General features: G+C 26.0%; 2 long non-coding RNA genes across 2 annotated transcripts; both read right to left on the minus strand.

Annotated features, from left to right (window-relative positions):
* Positions 1-2174: 2174 nt before the first annotated feature.
* On the minus strand, positions 2175-4136 carry LOC135925523 (uncharacterized). Its single transcript, XR_010571661.1, has 3 exons — positions 4053-4136; positions 2380-2476; positions 2175-2285 (listed from the first exon to the last, which is right to left on the minus strand). It is a non-coding gene; the product is annotated as an uncharacterized LOC135925523 (long non-coding RNA).
* Positions 4137-4474: 338 nt separating this feature from the next.
* On the minus strand, positions 4475-7214 carry LOC135925167 (uncharacterized). The gene is made up of 3 exons (XR_010571560.1): positions 7168-7214; positions 6745-6857; positions 4475-4639 (listed from the first exon to the last, which is right to left on the minus strand). It is a non-coding gene; the product is annotated as an uncharacterized LOC135925167 (long non-coding RNA).
* Positions 7215-15682: the final 8468 nt, after the last annotated feature.

Here is a 15682-nt window from a genome sequence, read left to right on the forward strand (position 1 = left end):
ATATTCTTAAGATTTTTTATAAGGAATCTTTATAGAGTTATAGTTTTAGGTATCCAATCATATATTATTTTTTATATTATCTATAAAACAAGAGCTATAGCCAATTTTGTAAAAATTGGTTCGACTAACGCCAGTCTCCCCTAAGTTGCTAATGAACTTTTAGCAAATTAAAAATTGATTGCGAAATTGGGTAGGATTATCTAGAAGCCTTAATGATATCAGTAGAAAGAAAATTAATGGAAGAAATTAAATTAACTGAGATTCTTGATTATTTTTGCAAATTTTCACCATCAATACGAAAATTGTTAAGCCAACTTTGGAGGAAATTAAACTGTAGGCAACGCAGAACTACATAAAATTCCTTTCTTTCCAAGTGTTTAAAACAAATTTAGAAATAAACTTTTAAGTTTCTTATAGTATTAATTTTTTATCATTTAGTAATTTTAAAATATTAAGATCTATGACTGACTGATATATGAAATAGGGCATACATACAGTTATAAAGCATATTCATTCTAACTCTGCTTCTTTTATTTTATATGTTGGGCTACAAAATGCTAGGATGTTAAAACCCGTAACAGAAGTAAATTTTTAATACATACCAATATTCACATTTTTCAATATTAAAGCAATATAAAAAGAAAAATTAATTCTCACTCCTATGCTCCAATTTTATGAGGCCAAACCTTTTGTGGAAGATATGTAATCAAATGGTATCGGTTTCGAGTCCTGCTCAACTATATATTATTAATGGATCAAGCTCACTATTAGCACACCATTGAATAAAAATCTATTTATAATTATTTTACTTTTTAAAAAAAATATTATATTATATTTTAATATTATCATATTTCGCTTTTTATTTTAATATTATAAAAAATATAGCAGAGCTTTTATTTTCTTTTTTTATTAAATCTTGTTAATTTTTTTCTCTTCTGATCATCTTTAGAGATATTCAAATTCAATCTCTGATCTGATTCCCTGCCATATATTTTACAGTTATTTGTGACAAGCTTTCATTAACATATAAATATAAAATAAATAAAATATATTCAAAACAGAAAAGATTAAATAAATATATTACATGAAGAAACAAGAATTATAATATAAAATTATTCCTCCTAATATATGTAAAAAATATGGATAATTTATTAAAGGCGAATTGGCTTAACCATTAAATAAATGAGTGAAATAATATGTATAATAATTATGAACATAAAAGTTTATAAATTAACTTGTAGAATAATATATTCATACTCAAAGAATGAGTAATTTTTTTAAATAGATCATAGATAAAAATTAAAAAGAGAAGAATTTTCTATTTTAATATAGTGGAGAAGGTTTCAAATAAAATTATATCTTTCGCAGGCTAGGTAAAAGCGAGCCATAGGCCCGCATAGAAGGGTTGGGGGGGGGAGAAGCCACCAACTATGGGGCCTCTTTTAGAAAAACAGGGCCTTTAGCCGTCCAGTCCGCTCCTGATATAAAATATTCAATTAGAAACGATTATGATTATGAAATAGATAAATTAATTTTATATATTAAAAAATGGCATATAATTATGGATTAGCATATTTAGATTATGTTATATTGCATTATTCAGATCTGTAAGATAGCTCTTATACAGGGCTATACATTGCAGAGTTGGGCACTTTTCAAATATATCATCTTGTATGTTTTTCAAAGTGCCCATGCATTTTTTCACTTAAAAAATCGAAATAAATTAAAAAATTTATTAAAATAATTTTTTATTATATGAATTTGGATGTATGATTTAGTTATCTATCGGTTGATGAAGCTGGCAGTTTTATTCTTTGATATTACAGATTTTATGAGAGCTCGCTGTACCAAGGTCTCTCGTAATTTATAATTGATTTTGTAATATCATGTCAACAACAAATTATGACAATAAAATAGTAAAATTTGGTTATAAATCATATATAGTATATATACTTTACAAATTTACCCTGTGTAAAATGGCCAGCTTAAATTAAGCTGGGCCTGCAAATGAATTGTTTTAGAAACTATATGTGCAAGCAGCTTGTGTTATATATTTTAACTTCAAGATCATATAGCTTTAAATCCTATGTATCTTTCGGTTAAACATTTTCTATGTCCACATATTAAAAGTATAAATTATTAAAGGATAAAGAATAAAATATACCAATCAATTCCCTTTTTATAGTTTTCGCTTGAAAAAAATTGAGTCTCTTCAAAAAATTCCGTCATCTTATTCTCTTTTAAATAAGGGTTCATTGATAAAAACCAGAGTAATGCCGTTGTTCCTAATATTAAGCAATATTATTTTTTAAATAACAAATTAATATTATGCTAATCATTTTTTTGGTTTATAATTAAGAAATTATTTCTTAATTTAACCTGTTTTTTGAGGGCCAACGATTATAAATTTAGGAAATCTGTCGCAATTACCAGGACGACTCCATAATTTAAGAGCATTTGGATCCTTACATGGATTCTGATGTAAATTTAATATGAATCATATTTAAAAAATATTATTCTTTTTAAATTTTATATCCAAATAATTCAATAATATTTCAATATATCTTAATAGGAAAAGTTTTTCAATTATTTGATTAACAATAAATCCAAATGCTTACCTCAAATTTTGGTAGGTAACATCGATTATATATGTTCCTTTAAATCACATAACTCCTTTTCAAAATCATATTAACTTTTTTCATATATTTTGTACCCCATTTTACAATCTAAAGAAGTAGGGGAAAAGGCAGTTTATTTTTGAAAAAAGTAAATATAATTTTGAAGGATACTATGAATAAAAAGGCTATAATTGATCATAGGAAAAGTTAAAGGTAAGTTTTATTGTAATAAAGAGATCAAATATTAATAAATTCATTTCCAGATCACTAAGTTTTATTTGATTATATAAAATAAAAGTGACATTCTTAGATACGCATATCGTGATATTTTATAAAGTAAGATTGGAAAAATTAGAAAATATAGATATGATAAAGAAAAAATTAGGTAGAGAAATGGAAATTAAGGTTGGTGGGCTATAATAGTGTTGATAAATAATCTATTGTTAAGCTAAGCCCATTTGGGGATAACTAAAGTTAGGAGTCACATAAATAGAACAGGGATATAAGGGAAGAGTCAAGGAAAGCTGTAGAAATTGAGATAGAATTATGGTAATTAATTAGACTAGATACTATATAATGTTATAAATTGTTTTCTTATGATCTCCATCATAGTATATCATAGCCATTCATTAGAAAATTTTTTTGAATTAGTTGGTAAAAAAAATGTAAATTGATTTGATTAAATTTATTGAAAGCTATGGACAAAATGTGAGTCAGGAGAATATTGTTTATACAAAAACTATGTTAGATGATAATTATTGCAATGTTTTACATATTTATAGCGAAATTTAAATAATATTGATACAATAACATATATCAAATTTACGATACAACCTTAAAGTGAGTTAAGAGAAATTTCCAATAATTCTGGGTATGGTAAATAAAACAAAACTTAATTTCGAAATCTTACTGAAATATTTAAGTAAAGTATTAATTTCTTATTAAGTAATTAGGTAGTAAGGACCTGAAACGGTATCTATAAAAATTCTGTTCAAAATTAAAAAAGTTTCAATTCCGTAAAGGTTCAGCTGGTTAAAATTACAAAAAGTACATTTTTATAAAAACTATGAAAAAAATTTAGGTATTCTACATAATGTTTTTTTGTAAAAATCGCAGTGAAACAAATATCATATTTTATAGGATGCTTATGTTTTTAGGCATTTTTCAAAATTTGAAAAAAATAAGACAAAATTCGAGAACTATCATAAATGTAATTAAAATTTTTAATAAACTCCTAGAGTTTTTAAGAAAATTTTATTATAGATAAAAAAAAATATTTTGGACACATTTTAATTTTTGATTGAAAAAAAGATGTATTTATTTATTTTCATAAAAGTTGTGTCAATTTTTTTCAAGTTTTAAACAGAAACTAAATAAGAAAATAAATATAGTAATTTTCTATAATACTCAATTAAGGAATGTAAATATGTTTACCTTCCAAATAGGATTTTTTTCTTGCGGATATTCGGTAAAATAAATTTTGGCCAAATTTTTTGGATTGCTAGTTTTAAAGACTAAGTTTGTATGTCGTCTCATGGAATCTAAGATTTTTTCAAATACATTTATAGCTAAATGGTCATTCACAAAATTCGGTATATGTGTCATATATACATTTACCTGTTATTATTGCATAAATGTATGTAAAACATAGTAATATATTTACCTTATTATGGAAAAAATTGGAAAATATATAACCATGATTTAAATCATGAGTAATTGATCTAGATTTTAAATCCTTATTCATAGATTGTAGTGAGTATAAACCAAGGTCTTGCCTTGGGAGAACCTGTGAATGTTAAAATATAAAATTGAATTTATATATAATATATAATTACCGATATTCCGTTGAAAATGAAACCTTTTCTTTGAGATTTAGGATACATATTAGGGTAATTAATAGTGCTGGTGACTGTTATATTAAATATTTTATTCCAATATTTAAACAAATTATTATAAATTGGGTAAATGCCGGAATGTTTCGGAGATACTGCGTAACCGGTGTTGATATTCAAGTTATGTTTCTATTTGGAAAAAAAATATAGAATTTTAATGAATAAATTCGTTACAACTTTAATTTTATAAATTCTATAAAATATGCAGTTCTAGTAAAGAATATTATTTATAGATATTTATAAGGAGATCATAGGGGAAGATACTTTTTGAAACTTGTTTTTGATTTATATATTCCAACAAAAAATTGGACTTAAGTATAAATTTTAAAAAATATTAAAGATATAGATACTTTAGAAAATACCGTATCTTAGTTAGATATAGATATAAATATCTTATTAGAAATATCGAAAATTTGTACCTTTTGCTTGATTAGAATATTTTAAATGTATGATACTTTTTACATAAAGAATTTATCTAGAATCATAAGTTATTAAATCAAAATATAAAATTATTTGACCAAAATAGTGTCCTCCCAAATATTAATAAAGTTTTAACTAAATAAAAGAATTAATATATTTGAGTTTGACAAAATTTTATTTTGTGCATTTGCTGCAGAGATGATATGTTAGTTGCATTATCCGGACATACCCGAGCGTTCGAGTACATAGTTATAAGATAGCAAGCCAAAATTATAATTTCGATATTTCGTATCATTTCAAAAAATTTATCGTCTGTGTACTTAATTGAATTAATTCCAAATAATTTCTGTATTTTAAGGTATATATTAGGAATTATTTTTGTTAGGCACTTTGTCCTATTTATTTTGGGACATTAGCCTTACATCTATCTTAAAGGAAAGAGTTTTGTGTATTAATCTTTTAACAAGTTTATAATTTTGTGTATTAAAATGGTTGATTTCTTTCGCGTAAATGGATTTAATTAGACATATAGGCACTTTAGTTATGGTAGAGGAGACCGAGGCAAAGCAAATTGGATTTCGTAAATATAAAATTTGTAATTTTAACATAAAATATTTCAATATTTCAGGCTAGCGCTAGCTGACTAAATGACACATTTATTTTGATTATTATACATATATAATTAATAATTTTAAAATTTCATTTCGTTATAAGTTAAAGAGGGCACACTACGGGGTACATAGGACCATATATAAGATAATATAAAAATAATTCTTTTATTAATAAAGATTATGGGAGACACTAAAATAAGCTTTATTTTATATATTTTCTATAATGTTGTAAACGAACGCGATCAAAGTAAACGTGTTGGTGAATAAGATTAGTTACTTTATTGAAAAAATATGATGAACGGTGCTTCCTTTTATTAAAACGAATTGTGAACCTAAGCATTTACATTTTTTTGACGAACTTGTTTGTTTTTTAGGTTCATTAAAAAAGTATACTTTAAAAAAAATATTAAAATGAATTTAAATTTTATTTTTAAGCCCGCTGACCTCTCACTAGTATCCATAGGCGTAGCCAAAATTTTGCTAGGGGGGGAGGCACTATTAGGTTTATTTTTCTCCTTAAAAGTTTATTGGAGATTTTTTCGATCACCTCTTAAAGGTCTTTGGCTTACATATTTTAAATAATGATTTTTTCACTTTTTTTATATAAAAATGATATTTTCTAAAAATTTTGAATTCGTCATTTTCAAATAAATTATTAACTTTGGCTTAATCGCTTATGGCCTCATATTGTATCCATTTTTATGGGAGATGAACGTGAAAAGTGGGGGGGGGGGGGGTTTAGAAGCCTAAAATAATATTTACGAGAATAAGCAAATATCCAAAATGGGGGGGGGGGATTTTCGCTTAAAATTGTTTAATGTTGTTAAACTTTATTATAAATTTTAATTTAATATAAGTTCATAAAAAGGTTTTTTTTTTTTAAATTTTAAGAAAAAATTAATCAGGGCAAAAATATAAAATCTTAGGAAGGGTAAGAATGAACCCCCTTCACAAAGTCTGCAAGTGGCATCCTTTCCAGATACATAATCTTAAAAGCGCTTCACCTGGACTAATTGATGTTTGAAACCATCTTTCATCTATTATATATATATATAATTGTGGTTTATTTTTTAATTTATCTTAATATTTTATATATTATTGTAAAGGCAACAGTGTAATTATATATAATTTTTTTTAAATTAAAATTTGCCAAAATCAGCAGGTCATATTTGCAAAAAATGTATATAATGATGGTTATAATACTTTTGCAAATAGTAAATTATTTTCCATAGACCAATTAAGATATGTCGAATTTGCTATATGGAACTGTTGATGACTAAACGAATGTGGAAACCAATTGAAAAGTTTGCTACTATCTATCATGAAAATAATAATTTGCATTTAGATATTTTATTTATTACCAACCATTTTTTTCTACCTTTTTCATCATTCATTCTTAAAATATTATATAATTATAAAGTATATACATCCAAACTTATAATTATTTTATATGTAAAATCTATTAAAGACTTTTATTCCACATAAAAGAGTATTTTAGTTATTGAAAAATTCACGGATATATATACCCTAATTTTTTCAAATTCTCCTTTTTTATTATTATAAATATACTAAAACTAAAGTTATATTAAAGTGTTTTTATTTATCATTATATAATATTAGTCTCACTTAATAGATAGTCGTATCCCAATTGCGAAGATCTTTTTGTGTTTTTATATAGATCCCCCGAATATCCAAGATTGATTGTAAAATTTTTAATACCCCTTTTCCTTATTCTGGTTTGAAAATTTATTAATTCCTAATTTTTTTAATAAATATAAATCAAATTTTAATGTATTTTAAAAAAGGAAAATTAATGGCGATTAGTAATAGTGATGCAAAATCGCTCCATTTGAGCCGCTTTTTAAAAACAGCCAATTCAGTAATTTATTCAGAAAAATATTACGCACTCAACTGAAGATTTTGTTCATAAATGGCACAAAGGTTTAGACATCTATTAGCGAAATCTTGAAGCTTAGGCAATGTTTTTTTGTCTAAATTATTGAGTTAGCCATTTTTAAAATCGGCTCAAATGGAGCTATTTTGCATCACTAAGTAGCCACTTATTTTAGGTAAATCAGTATTATATAAATATTTGCATTTATGTGTAAGTATACCAATCAAGCGGATATGTTATGATCTAACGTAGGTGTAGTCACGAATTTGCCAAGGGAGGGGATCCTTATTAAGTGGGGTGTTCCCCATAAATTTTATTGGTGGTATTTAGGTTCATCCACCTTATTGTAGGCCTTTGCCTATTAGATTTTTATAAAAATAATTCTGGGAGATTCAAATATTTTTTAAATAAATGTTTTTTTATAAAAATTGTGAATTAGAGCCGTTAATTCAAAAGGTTATTGTCTTTTACTAATTATTCTGTTAAATTCTTATTTATAGTGATATATTGTATATGGTGGAGATGGCGGTGCTGGGTGTGTAGGGTGAATTTTTTATTAGCTAAAATGATATTTAAGAAAACAGACAAATTTGTGGTGGGGAAGGGGATTCCTCCCCTTCTGGTTACGCGCCTGTGATCTACATATAGATTTCAGTTAGCAGGAATTAGAAAGAGGTAGCAATAAGAAAATCACCTTTGATGATTTTCATATTTTAAGAGACCGTTGTTAAACGCAAAAAAATGTCTTTTAATTTTAATAAAGAAGCTTTTGTAATTATGACTTTCACAAATAAATAAGAAGCAATTATAATAACGGATTAGCTATTAAAAATTTTATCTCTTACAAGGAACACGCCCAGAGGAAAAATTTTCAGTTTAAAATCAATTCACCTCTTTTTCGAATTCAAAAGTAAAAGTGGTATGGTATGTAATCAATTCATACAATAAAATTTTATTTTTATATCATATACTACGGTATAACATAGCCTACTTAAAAAATTTATTATTATTATGTGTTCCTTAGTTTTGGATTTTCAAACTTAGAAATCTTATAACTCACAATGTTCCTCAATTTAGTGCTTTAAATTTAAGGCGCCTTTGAATCCGATTATATAAATGGATTATAGACTAAGTTATTTGAATAAATTATTAATAAACTCGTACTGAATAGCAAGGATGAAAAATTTTTTTAAAGGAGGGATTAAAGTAATATAATTGATAAAACATTATACAAAAATGTAAATTTACTTTGATATCAGATACGGACGGGTTCGTATCATCACCCACAAAAATATCATCAATATCTATCATGAAATATCGATTTTTATTTTTCAATTTATCTAGTTGTAGTCTTTTTGCGTCGTTTAATTTAGAATGATTTAGGAGTGTCAACAAACAATCATAAAAGAGAATCTGGAAAGGCCAATATTGAAGTCTAGCGCCGAAAACTATTATCTCTTGATTTAAGATTCGATTCGATAATTTTGTTGAAGATTGCAAATTTTTTAGGTAATATATAAGGGGTAACTTATTCAATTCTTGGGTTTTAGCCCCTAAATCTTCAGTATATGCTAAAATTTCATTCTCCCAATCATAGGTTACATGTGGAGAAAATGTAAAACTTCTGATAGCATCTGACTCAGAAAAAACTTCATCATAAATTTTACCAAGCTTTGGCCAGTGTTCATCAACCAGTGGTAACTTTAATATGTAAGGGACTTGTGATTCCCTGTTTACATATATGCCTTTAATTTTGGTCGAAGGAAAATTTACTATATTTTGAACCTATATATTATAATTTATATATAAAAAATTATAATTAAGTCTTAGGCCTCTAGTTCACTTTTTAACATCTAAAATGCCACTTAGTGTATGAATAAATCATTTAATTCTGTATATTATTTAAAATTTATATCTTCCGGACTCAAAAGCGGAGAAGATAGGAGGGTATTAGAATATATTAGCTTTTCACAACATCATATAAACACTATATACTTATGCTAAGTTTAATGATTTTTAATTTATAACTGGATTTCCTAAATATAAAGAAATCCTTTTTAATTTATAATAAAGATTAACTAAAGTTACCCAATGAAAATGACTGAAATTTTTTATGGTAATGAAATGATTCTAAACATATCCTAATATTATAAAAAAACTACATATAAGATAACTAAAAATCCCTATTTTATTAAATGCAAAATATATTCCTTTGTTTGTGAAGAAATTTCCTAGGCTATCTTCTTTTCCGCATTTAAAGGACCCAGGGAGAATTCAGTCTTGGATATATCCGTTGTTTAATTTCTTTAATCAATTTATTACCAAAATCCGGAAATAGCTTTAGAAAAAAACGGTATCTTATATATACTATGCTTATATATATTTCGCATTGTGATATAGAATTTATCGGGATTCGGAATCTCTTGATTTTGAATCATTTACTAAGGGCAATTTAAAAATTTTAAAAATCTGATTTGAAAGGAATTGTATTTCAGCATGTGTAGAGTACCCAAACTGTAAACTTCAAACAATTTTGCCATGAACTTTACAACTACTCCTAATTTATATTAATTTTTTTATGGATTTTCATATAAATCAAAAAATACTAAAATGTCTCTAATTCTATTTAAAATAATCGGGTTCGGGCAGGGCCGGACCTAATATTTTAAAAAAAAATTTCGGGCCGGGTCGGGTCGGACCTTGGAAATTTTTTTAAATATATTTTATATTGAATTTTTTTTGTAAAATAAAAATATTTGATTTTATTTATTGAAACTAAAAGACATAACATATGTCTTTTATTTTGAGTAATTATAGAGATTAATTTATATATTTAAATAAATTCGGGCCGGGCCGGGTTGATAAAATTTTTTTAAAAAAATTTATGAGGCCGGCAAAACTTTTTTAAAAAATTTCGGGTTCGGGCCGGGCCTGGCTTGAAAAATTAGGCCCGATGCAGATCACTAGTAAATACCATGCTAGAATACATAATTTTTTAAATCGCCCTTGGTAAAGAATTTAAAATTGAGAATCCCCACAGATTCCATATCCCAATACGACATTTATATTATAACTATAGGTACTACACTTTACATCTGTATATATAAAATTGAGTACAGATGTAGAAGTTATGCTTTTTAAAAATAGTGTCTTAGATAATTTCAAAATTATAACTTTGTATAAATAAATATAAAGCAGTCTCCTAACTAATTTTTAAAAAAAAATTGAAAGAAAATTTTATATGACCATTTCTTGTTTTCTATTCCCGGTTTTCGGTGGTATACTAATTTTTACATTAAATACCAAATTTAAATAAAATAGGTATTATTATCTAAGTTATTGCTTTCTCTTTAGTATTTCCCTAGGTATATTTGGAATAAAATGAAATACAATTTTGTTAATTTCACGTTTCTAAATCTTTCCTCTGGAAGTAAGAGGATTTGAGTAATAATTTCTTTTTCTTTCTAGATTAATATATATATAATATATTGCATTTTACCTTATAACTTATCATTTCAAATCTTCAAAGGGCTCATAATGATACTTTATAGATTTAAAATGCACATTTTATCGATTGCAAATGATATTTATTAGGTAAAATATCAAATAATATAATTATATCAAATTATAAAAAAAAATGAAAGAGCCCGGCTAGATTTTTGATTAGTTTAAAAATGTAATTTAACATTATATATACATATCTTTTTAAGTTTAAGAAAAATATAAAAAATGTTTTACCTCTTGAATAGTAGTAGTGATGAAGAGGAAAAGTTTGGGTTTAATAAGATTAATATAGTATTTTAAGTACTCCACATCTAGATAAGTTTGTTTTGTGATATACTCGTTACCAACCATCGTGTCAAACACACCTTCATGCGGAATTTCGGAGTAATCTATACCATCTATCAAGTCAACATAGTCCATTAAATTTTCGAAGATGATGATGTCAAAGCATTCCTTGTTTATGATGACATTCGTTTTTAAGTAATTAGTAAAATAATTGACAAAAAAGGCTTTATCGAGTGTTTTATTTTTGTCAGGAGTCTGTTGAACTGCAGTGTCAGGATTAAAATTATCTATGGCCAAAACACGATAAGATAATTTGGCGTAATTTAAAGATCTTTTTAGATCCTTTGTTAATGACTCCAATTTTGGGTCCGACACTATTAGCACATTAAACCCGTTAAGTTTGATGCAATAATCATTTATATGTTTTGCGTTAGCAAAGTCAAAATCATTTAGAAACTTGTTGCTGAAATTGAAGTGCCTATCATAACTTTGGAATGATAATGTATCAAGGATTCTTTCTTTAGAAATTCCATTATAATTTTTTAAATCTATAGGTTTTATACAATATTATATTAGAATGAGAAGAATATAATTACTATCAATCAAGTGAATATAACAATGCTATTGATGGTATTTTAAAAAGTAGCACTCTATAGCTACTACTACTTTCCAAAAAAAGTAGATCGCAATTATATAACTACTTCTCAAAGAAATAGCCCTCCTTAGTTTTTATAGTTTAAAAATGTAGGATAGCTATTTTAATTACTTTAAAAATTATGTCTAAATTTTTTTTCATTAAGTCTGGGCGAATAAATTAAATATTGCAGCCCCAATTATATATTTTTTATAATCGTAAATAATATTTTATACAAAATTGAAATATAATAATTGTAACATTTTGAGAGTTTTGAAAGGATTGAGAGATTATAATCGTTGTCAAATAAGAAAGGTTAGAAAAAAATGATACTAACTCTTTATTAAATAATAAGTTAAAAATATAATCAACTAAATTAAAAAAAATTAAAATAATCAAAAATTAACATTAAAAATTATAATCAAGTTCGTAAAATCATGATCTCCCTTTATACAAATATCCTCGAATATATATATACTTTTCTATAATTCATTTACATAATGTTTTACAAACAAACTGAAAAAAATCTTGAACTTTCTTTAATTTGAATAATCATTCTTTTTTATTCCTCTTTCTTTAAATCATTTGCATTCGAAATTTAATTCTTTTTTCTTGAGTAGATTTGAATATCCTTCGGCTTTGTAATTTGGTTTAACAATTACAACACCCTTCCACTTAGATTAGTCCCACCATTCTGCGAGTAAGGCATGGCTCCCGATACATTCTTCTAGCTCCTTTAATTATATCTCGTTTTACTCCCACATTATCCTAGTCTTTGCTTGTTTCTAACGGTTTCTAGTAACTAATGACGGTAAACCACTGACGATAATTTGTCTGCGAGTAACGATGGTTTCCACGACTTCTTGTTCGATTTTTTATCTTATACTAAATTTTTGATAAGCAATTGGCTATAATTTGTCAACGATTAACGATAGCATCCTGGTCTTCTTGTCAATATATCCACTTTGCCTTAAGATCTCTTATACGATAATGATTTCTTGTATCTTTTGATCCAAAATAAAAATCCGATCTCTAATTGAGCTCGAATGCGGCATAAATTTTCTAATGACAAAAAGCCGTTTCTCTTTATGAAGATTTTTAGGTTAATCAACAACCTGATATTTTGCTAAATATTATCAACTTAAATAACAGTCAACCATATATCTTTAATAAAAATTTATAACGAATTTCTTTTAGCTACATCGATCACTTGTACGTATAACGATCTCTTGTGACGCATTCTTTTTAGCTAAACGACTAATTCTCCGAAATACGACCATTAATATTGATACCATTGTTTTATTGCTCTCATTCTTTGTCTTAGTGTCGATAGTCATCTCATACATCCCCTTCCCCCTTTATTTAGAATCTCTTTTCAGAGTTAATTAGACTGACTTTTGATCTTCTAAAGCCTGGATCAATCGCTGTAAGGCACCTCTGTACCAATATGGTATTGATATTTATATTGCTGAGGCTAGTGGGAGAGTTAATTAGACTGAATTGTTGACATTGCCCTGTCGCCTCCACTCTCCAACATCATTGTAACATTTTGAGAGTTTTGAAAGGATTGAGAAATTATAATCGTTGTCAAATAAGAAAGGTTAGAAAAAAATGATACTAACTCTTTATTAAATAATAAGTTAAAAATATAATCAACTAAATTAAAAAAAATTAAAATAATCAAAAATTAACATTAAAAATTATAATTAAGTTCGTAAAATCATGATCTATCATTATACAAATATCCTCGAATATATATACTTTTCTATAATATTCATTTACATAATGTTTTACAAACAAACTGAAAAAAATCTTGAACTTTCTTTAATTTGAATAATCATTCTTTTTTATTCATCTTTCTTTAAATCATTTGAATATCACAACACTTTTCCACTTATATTAGATTAGACCCCACATTCTGCGAAAGACCAATAGTCGTGCATGTATTCAATTACTTCTTCCGGTAGATTTTGTTTCTTGCCTTCGTCTGGAATTGATTGCATGCTTTTAAACGATTCACGATTACTAGTCAATGATTATTTTAATCCTTTGCTTGTTTCTAACGTCCTTCTCTTGTAACTAATGATAAGTGCTTTATCTTGATCCACGATAGGCTATGCTTGATCTGCGCTTAACGATTGTTTCCACGACTTCTTGTTTCTAAGATCATCGATTGTTTATCCTATACTAAAGTTTTGATAAGCAAAGTTTTGATAAGCAATTGGCTATAATTTATCAACGATTAACGATAGCATCCTGGTCTTGACCCTTTGTTCTCCCTAGTCGCTTGTCAATATATCCACTTTGCTTTAAGATCTCTTATACGATAATGATTTCTTGTATCTTTTGATCCAAGATAAAAATCCGATCTCTAATTGAGCTCGATTGCGGCATAAATTTTCTAATGACGAAAAGCCGTTTCTCTTTATGAAGATTTTTTGGTTAATCAACAACCTGATATTTTGCTAAATATTATCAACTTAAATAACAGTCAACCGTATATCTTTAATAAAAATTTATAACGAATTTCTTTTAGCTACATCGATCACTTGTACGTATAACGATCTCTTGTGACGAATTCCTTTTAATTAAACGACTAATTATATTCTTTTACGAAATACGACCATTAATATTGATACCATTGTTTTATTGCTCTCATTCTTTGTCTTAGTCAATCGTCATTTCATACATCCCCTTCCCCCTTTATTTAGAATTTCTTTTCAGAGTTAATTAGACTGAATTGTTGAAATTGCCCTGTCGCCTCCACTCTCCAACATCATTGTAACATTTTGAAAAATTAGAATAAGAATTGGAAGATTATAATCGTTGTTAAATAAGAAAGGTTAGAATAAAATGATACTAAATCAGACTAATATCCTCGTTAGAACTAAAATGATACTAAATCAGACTAATATCCTCGATTATATATATTTTTCTATAATATTCGTCAAATCAGAAAAGTTAGAACTAAAATGATACTAACTCTTTATTAAATAATAAGTTAAAAATATAATCAAACTAAATTAATTAAAAAAAATTAAAATAATCAAAAATTAACATTAAAAATTATAATCAAGTTCGTAAAATCATGATCTCCCTTTATACAAATATCCTCGAATATATATATACTTTTCTATAATTCATTTACATAATGTTTTACAAACAAACTGAAAAAAATCTTGAACTTTCTTTAATTTGAATAATCATTCTTTTTTATTCCTCTTTCTTTAAATCATTTGCATTCGAAATTTAATTCTTTTTTCTTGAGTAGATTTGAATATCCTTCGGCTTTGTAATTTGGTTTAACAATTACAACAATAATATAAAAAATTTATTTTTCTAAATATTCCTTTTATTACTACTATCAAATAAAATTATATTAAAATTAACATATTATATATAAAATAAAATAAAACATTATTTTATAAAAACGGAGGTGGGACTACAAATTCCCCAAAAACATGAATAGTTTTATTTTAAAATAGTTATTTGTAGATTTTGTTTTAAAAAATAGTATTCTTTTGGTTCTGATGTAAAATCTCTTATCTTATAGCCTATATTTTTTAAGAATTTTAAAGTTCCGCTTAGCATATGTCCAAGGGAAGAGATAACGATCGGTATAAAAATATAATTTGTGAATTTGGAATATTTCATTGTTTTTTCTCGGCTATATCAACCGGATTAGAATTTAAATTTTTTGGAAAAAAAGAATATTAGTTACTTATATATAATTTTAATTAACTTATATATGCTTTTAAGTGACGATATCTCTCAGAGCTTTTATCTAGCAAAGAACATCTTTTTCACCAAAAACATCCTTTGCT

The sequence above is a fragment of the Gordionus sp. m RMFG-2023 genome, chromosome 2 (genome assembly GCF_954871325.1).
Source record: "Gordionus sp. m RMFG-2023 chromosome 2, tfGorSpeb1-WG-v2, whole genome shotgun sequence".
Taxonomy (NCBI): Eukaryota; Metazoa; Nematomorpha; class Gordioida; order Chordodea; family Parachordodidae; genus Gordionus; species Gordionus sp. m RMFG-2023.